Genomic DNA, 8,229 nt, shown 5'->3' on the forward strand with positions numbered 1-8,229 from the left:
CAGAAAGAGGATCCCAGTGACCTGAGCACAAGCAGAGTGATGCTGTTCCCTCTCTCAGAGGGAGGAAGTTCTGGAGTGAGATAGAGTTCTTCTGCCAGAGTTCCCCAGAGCCCCTCCAGCCCTAAAGTGTTGAGCTAGGGCTGACAGAGATTACCACACTGCTATCCCTCATTTCGAGATCCTCTTCTCTCTGCTTCCTGCCTTCCCTGGATGGTTCTGCCTGGTCATTTCCCTAGTGCTCGAAATAGCCATTGAATGGTATAGGAATAAGAGGCAACCCAGAGCATCCTGGGGGGTGACTAAGGCACAGGCAGGTAAGTAATTCTCCTTGGTCTCGGTGCTGCTGAGAAATCCATCATCCCATGGGGATACCACATGTACCAACCTCTATGTAACCACTGAATTTCAGACCACAGGGATGCCTTCTGCAAATAGCCTAACTGACCCTGGAACCCACACTGCTCAATGCTTTACATTGATAAAGGGACTAGTGGACACTGCTTCCCTGAGCATGTTCAGTTTTGAAATGCTTCCACCAGTCTACAGCAAGTCTGTGTCACTACCGAGAGGAATAAAAGCCACCAAGCCTTAGAGAGATGGGTCTGGGATTGAAGGAATGGGTGAAGTTCTTTTGGCCCTTTTCCCCACATAGCCGGGTTAGATGTTAGAAAGGTGCCCCGATGACCCTGGCTGTGTGCTTCTGCCCTAGCTGTGGAGCTCTCCTCACACACAATACTCTGGCAGCGCAGCACGTTTCTACCCCGTGGAGGTGTTCTGCTGTGTTCCAGGCCTGCCCTACAGCCAGGCAATTACTCACAATGAGGAGACTCAGGTGTGACTAAACTGAGGGCTGCTTCCAGGAAGACTCCTTGGGGCTTTCAGAATGTTCTGTAAGAGTCTTCTGGCTGAACCAAAAAGATGGCTGTGATCACCCAGCTTGTCCCTCTTTTTGCATCCCGCCCCCCCCAAAAAACCTTACAATAAATATAGACATTTAAATCTCCACACTAGTGACAGCAATAAGCCCAGTGTCCAGGGAGACTCTGGTAAGAGACACACTCAACGGAGGCTCTGTCAGGTCTCTGACTGCAGTCAGCCTTCTGCCTTTTCCAAGCAGGGAAGTGTGGTAGAGAGATGTCTGTGCAAATGACAACTCAGGCCACTTCAGATGTTTCTTCTCAATGGTATTATTTCTCTTCCTTTAAAAGGAAAAATTCTAGTGTTTTAATTAGTCAACAACACAAGCTTAGAGTATTTTTGTTTATCTGTTTTGTCTGATACTCATTTGTAGGAGGCAAAAAAAATCAATCTGTATGGAAATGTGTCTACTTTGGTGAAGAAAGAAATAAAACTTTACTTAGAAGCTGGAATAAGGCTTAGTGTAGAACACTTGTGTCTAGCATATATGAGGCCCCAGATTGATCCCTGGCACGTCAAAAACAAATAACCACATAAACAAACCAGAATTATAAGTGACTTTTAGACACCGAGTGTGTGGGTGTAGAGACAGCCGTGAAGTGGAAATTTCTGGTTTCTTTAGAGACTTGGTTGTCTCATGTAATGTTGTTTTTGTTTTTCTGTTTTTTGTTTTTTTTCTGGAAACTGTCTTGTGAGAGGATGTATTTGCTGAAACAGATACGTGGGAGGATGTTTTGCTAACATAGTGTCTTTTGGAGGCAGCCTAGAAAAAGGACCTACGATGTTTTGCTAGAGTGTATGCTTGAGAGGACACATGACTTTTAGAAAAGATGTAAGTGTAGTTCGACAGACAGTGGACGATGCTAGGTGGTATTGGTACATTTTGCCATTCTTTGCTGGTCTTCACTGGGCCTTGTTGATGCTGGTCTTCGACTCTCTAGGTAATGACACACTTTGCTGCTCTTTGTTGGTCATTGTTTTTCATGATTTCATAGAAAGAAATGCACCAAAAACTTCCGGTGGTGTTCTAGTAGCTTCCTGGCCACGTCCATGGACTTGGGCCAATTGTCAGAGCCTTATAGTTTACAGATCAACCTGCAGTTGCTGGTTCACGAATGTGTTTGCGAGTAGATCAAGCAGCCACTGCTGTTTCTTGTGAACTAAACGTCTGTGTGTGAACTAAAATCCTGTCAACGCAGATTAGATTTGCTCCAAGGAAATATTTCTAAACAGATCCACATCCTCCTTTGCTCTATTAACCTTTCCTTTCCACCACCTCTGATTGGTGGTGGGCTAGAAAGGATATCAAAACATTTAAAAACCCCTATTAAAAATAGGATTTTAAAAACCTAACCTACACAGCCTACACAGGGCATCCACACCCATGACACATCACTGTGGCTTCTTGCAGTTACCGTATTGCTGAGTCAAGACCCTCAGGCTTTAAAAGGTTCAGACAATTGACGGAAGAAAGGCTTGGTGTGTGGAATGCTCACAATTTCCAGAACACCCAACATGAGCAAAACCCACCAGAGCATGTCAAATATTAATCAAAAATTGCACAGCCACTCTCAGATTCAGATTCTGGATTAGAAAAAGCATTATGGCAGTGTAATTAGTCAGGTGAACCTCAGAGAACAACAGGACAGACACCCAGGCATTGCATCGCTGTCTTTCAATACCATCTCCTAGAGCAAGTGGCAGGAGACAGCTGGTCAGAATTTCTAGATGACTTAATGAAGATCAGTGTTCTTTGATCAGATCTGGTGATTTAATGTTATCAAAGTAATATTCCCTGCTGCATTTCTTGAAAGAATTTCACCTTGGGAATCCCTGGGGTCCACTCTTCCATTCTCCTATCCTAATGCGGCAAGAAATAAAGTATGGGGACTCCCTCCACAGTGCATGGTGGCTGGCAGACTGCTCACGTCGTCAGAGCCGGTTTCTTTGAACCCTTGTGATAAGGTCAAAGGCACCATTGTCACTCAGGCCACTCTGGCCTTGTCTCCAGACCTCTGTATCAACACATCAAATGAGTCCTACTTTCCGAAAGTCACTAGTCTGTTGCAAGCTGGTGGGGAAGTCAAGCCCATGCAACCTGTCTTCTTGTGCTCTGCGTTTGATGAGGTTGGAATTGGAAATGAGGAGTCAGAAACAGCCCCAGGGAAGTTGAACTAAGACTAAGGAATAAATATTGCCTGGAAGGGCCTATATTCAATGCAGTAAACCCTTACATGTGACAGGACATTCTTCTTTTGTAACATTCATGGTCACTGTAGTCACCACCATTGACTAGGAAGGTTGTGAATGGAAGTTTTCCAGCTATCCTGTTCAAACAGAATCAGGATCAGCATGTTGGCTGACTGTTGTCACACAGCCTTGGCAGCTTTCTAGAAAAGAACTTTGAGTCTAAGCATGCTAAACTCTCCCTGCTTCACTGCATGCTGTCAATCCCTTCATCTCTTCCAAGGGCCAGGGTCCCATGTTCACAGTGCACTTTTCTTCAGCAAAATACAGCTACCACGCTGCACTTCTGACACAGCAAACCAGTGCCCCAACACACTCTATTTGTCCCTTCATAACTGTACTGAGAAATGCTGAGGAGGAAAGATTGTCCCAAAGGGGAAAGCAAAACTCATGTGGGTTCAGCATGCCCAGTGCCCAATGTAACTCTACAGGTTCTCATGGGACACTATCAGGCTGACACCATCACAGATAAGGTGGACAGGCTCCACCTCATAATCTCTGGGACTCTTTCTAGAACGTGTGACTCCTGTGTCATCTCACTCCTGCTTCTCACCGTGGCTGGACATAGGCATATTTACATTTGGAGACCATTTTGTGCTACGTGGACCAGGATTTCCATGGTCAGAAAAGGCTTCCTTTTGCTCACACCTTGGAAGATCATGAAGAAGAGCCACGCAAATACAAATTCAACTGATGGAACACCCTGTGCGTGACCTTGTGCATACCAAGCCCTTGTTGCTTGTGATTTCCCTTGATTTCATGACACTTGTGACTTCAGGATGTCTCCCCTGAGGCAATGACATAACTACCAAAGCCAACTGTCCACAACACCTTTGCTGCCACCAACACAAGTCCTGTGTCCACGGCACACATACTCCCTTCTTCCCTTTCTGTGAAGCTGTTCTCCTCTGCTTCCCTTTCAGTCATCCCTAGTTCACACTCACTCTCTCACTCAAGCTTCTCAGTGGGCCTGAGTAATCTTTATGACTAATACACATACCAATTATTGACACCCATTCTAAGCTCTTTTGAAAGTGTAGAAGAGTTGATGACATTTGATAGACTTAATGGTTTTGGATAGCTTCTGGCAGCATCATGAAAACCTCCAACTTCAGTGTTCCATATAAAAATATTTTAGCCGTAGCCTCAAGAAATTATCTGAAGTTTGTTGCCTCCACTACCAGTCTGGAACTATAAAAGTCTACTATACAACTCAACTAGCCTTCCAGATAATCAATATATCACTATGTTGGATACTTCAAAAGTTTGGCGAAAGTACCTAGTGGTCTTGTCTGAAAATGGGAACTGAGCCCCAGTGTCTGTGTGTATAGACTTAGAGAAGATCGTGGACACTGCTCATCAGTGAGGCAGCCAAGACCAGGACCACTGGAAACTTCAGAGGGAGCTAGATTCAGATGCCCAGCCTCCTTTCTCCTCATTTTAGGCAACTTGATGCATAATAAAAATGTTAAGATCCACATTTCAAGCACCAAGTCTGGCACTTTCTTGATAATACACCAGGAGTTGTATGAGTAATCATACAGCCAAACAAAGGCAATTCTGTCCCAGACTCCCATCTGGAAACAGTGATGACACACCTGCAGAAGCACTCACTGTGTGATCAAAAGTGACCACAGAGTCTTTCTGGAGGCCTGGGAGCCCCATTGATGAGTCCAGCTTTGCGTAGATGGTCATACACACAGACCAGTAGAGGAAAGGAAAGGCCCTGGAGGAAAGTGCTCTTATGCCTCTCCTCCTCTGACAGAACCATTTCTTCCCTGCACCTGAGCACATGGTAGGATTTTGAAATGTTCGTTTGTGACTATCGTTTGTGTGTCTACTCAAACTAGAAAAGCCCTGGTTCAGCCCATGATATAGTTTAATGGTTTCTGAGAGAAGTGAAGTGTCGGGTGTGCCTGCAGTCCCACTGCTGTGGGAGAGAGAGCACCAGGCTACTGATGGCAATGATAGACAAGCCCCAAACTCTCTTGAGATGTTCAGCCAACTTTCTGTGCCCAGATTAAGTTATGCAGACACAACTCCTGCTCCAAAATGAGATGTGCAGGTGAGCAGAAAGCTGGAGGTTTGAATGTGAGGTGTGACTGGGAGACAGTGATCTTCAGAGTAGAAGAATTGGATTGGACTGTGTGCACATGTGCATGTGTGCACGCGCACGCACATGCACGCGTGTGTTTGTGTGTATACATGTGTACGTGTGTGTGCATGTATGTGTACGTGTATGTGTGCTTGTACACGTTCATGCGTGCATGCGTGCATGCATGTGAGTGTTTCAGTGTTTTTATACAGTGCATCCCCATCTGTGTGTGTAGAGTTTATGTGTGTACTTGATTGTGCTGTTGTGGGCTGATGGGGAAGCAATGTTCCTGTGTGCATGTAGATATGTCCATGAGTGTGTTTGTCCCAATGTTAGTGTAGAGTGTTTCCTCATATGTGTGTGTATCTGTATCTGTGTGTGTGAGAGAGAATAACCGAAAATCAAAGATTCATATTTTTAAGGTTTCAAGAATTTAAGATAATGTTCAATCTGAGAAGTTCCAGCAGAGCTAGGACTAGGAAGGATTAGGGTTAGAGTTAGGATTAGAATAGTGGTTTTCTTTTCATTTCTTTAATTTAATATTATTTTACTTATTCACTTCATATCCCACTCACTGACCCCTCCTGGTCACCACCCCCATAATTCTTCCCCACTCCTCCACTTCTCCACTGAGCTGGTAAGGGTCCGCTTGGTATCTCCCCACCCTAGCACTTCAAGTCTCTTCGAGGCAAGGCACTTTCTCTCCCACTGAAGTCGAACAGTGGTTTTCAAACCCCTAATGCTGTGACCCTTTATACAGTTTCTCCTGTGGTGACCCCAAATCACATAAATATTTTCATTGCTACTTCATAACTATAACTTTGCTACTATGGTTGTGAATTTTACTATACATATATCTTTTCTGATGGTCATTTCTGTTTAAGAGCTGTTTGACCTTCAAAGGGTTTGTGACCCACAAGCTGAGAAATGTTGGGTGAGAGGACTAGGGTTAGGCTTGACGGAAAATATGATGTGCCATGGTAGGCTGGTGGATCACCCTGAGCCTGTCTGTCTTCCTTCATCAATCCTCCCATCCTGATAGCCCATCTGTACATGCTTAGATTTTTAAAAACCTACTTTTAATACAATTTTTCAAATTCTTTAACCCTCTTCTAGCCCATCATCCCAGAGCAGGGGAGAAAAGATAGTAAATAGGACAAGGGGGTGTGGACCTGTTTAGAAGTAGTTCTTTGAGGCAATTCCAATCTCTATTTATCAGAAGTCCAATTCAGTAGTGTCAGGATACCAACATGAATCAGCAGTGGTGGCAAGATCAAGCAGAAACTGTCAGGCCTCCCTCCAAATCAGCATGAGACAGCAGGAGTGACCAGAATCAGCCGGGGCACCAGAAGAAGTTCTCTGCTGTGCCTTTCTCAATGAAGTGAAGATTGGTAACTAAGACTCTAGCCCAACTAAGTGTTGCAAAGCCAGCTATGCAAGTGCACTGTCACTGCCTATTTATACTCTCTCCAAACATCATGTGTCCTCCCACAGGTCTTGCCTCAGCAAAGCAATCCATGGGTCTGCATGAGCAAACCACCACGTGAGTCTATATCACATGACACATCCAGAAACTTCCTTTCACTTTACTCCTGCATATTATGAAGACTGGGTGAGCAGGAAGCCAGCCCAAGACTTCTGATAGGCACTGTGTTTTTTTTTTATCTACCTTCCACACTCTCCTTTACTTGTAGAAGTTTAAGATTCAAGAGACAATAACAGGCATAACTGAGAGATGGAGATATAGAAATAAATACATAAAAACACAGATAATTTAGTCATAGAACAGAGGGAGAAGTTGATGTAGGAATGGAGAGAATATGGATATTAGGATATATGTATGTATAAATAAATATAAATGTGTTAAATCAAGAACACATGGTCTCAGAAAGGAAACCCAGAACTGGCCCTTTAGCTTCAGATGTAGAAGCCAAGACCAGAGTGCATGTGTGAATGTTATGTTGAGCTGGGCACACAGATGTGTGCCCATATGTGTCCACATCTTATGAAAGGGGAGAGGGGAGGGGGAAGGAGAGGGGGAAGGAGAAGGAAGTGTTGCATAGTGTAGCATCCATGATACTTCTCATGTCCTTGCACCAGTACACATGATGTCCATTAGGCAAGTTAGGTGCCAGGCCTGGGCACCAAGGCTGGATGCTCACCCTCCCTTACCAGCTCCTTGCATTGTATTACAGCACCACGGCTTTGGATTGCAATTATGCAGTTTACAGAAATGTAGGCTCTGCGGCTTTTCATCAGGTTAATTTAGGAAATCAGCACCCACTAGCAGCAGTGAGGAAAAGAGCAAGTATTGTCAGCCTTGTCAGTTCACGGACAGAAGGGCTACTTTATGGTTGGTCTCAGCTGTATGGATCCGATTCTGCTCCTGGACGGGGAGTCACAAGGCAGTCATCAGTGTCCTGGTCCAGTCTTTACTTTACCAGGTTGATCATTTGTAACAGGCCTAGTGAGGGGAAACAAGGCCAGGGAGAGGGAGCTACCAAAGGCAGGTAACACAGGACAGGAGACACCAGCCTGAGAGGAGGCTTTGGGGAAAGTCATGGAGAGGTCAGTTATGGAACATGGGGATGATCCTTTCTGGAACTTACCTGGGTTGAGTCCCAGGGGTTACAAACTTCGAGAAGGCCATCCCTACTGCTCTGGAGCCTCATGAAAAACAATAACACAGGGAGAACATTGCACAAATGACAGTAGAGTCTCCACACTGATACTCAGCACTCAGCACTGTTACTCAGCACTCAGCACCATCACTCAGCACTCAGCACCCTCACTCAGCACCATCATTTAGCACTTATAACTTAGCACCATCACTCAGCACCCTCACTCAGCACTCCACACCCTCCTGTGTAGAATGTGAAGACACTTGCCGCCCTACAAACACCTGAGGTTCCACAGAATATTTAAGTAAGATGTTGCTGCTGAGGTGCAGGGCAGAAGCTCACTGCTGG

Source organism: Rattus norvegicus, chromosome 1, assembly GCF_021556685.1.
Source record: "Rattus norvegicus strain SHRSP/BbbUtx chromosome 1, alternate assembly SHRSP_T2T, whole genome shotgun sequence".
Taxonomy (NCBI): Eukaryota; Metazoa; Chordata; class Mammalia; order Rodentia; family Muridae; genus Rattus; species Rattus norvegicus.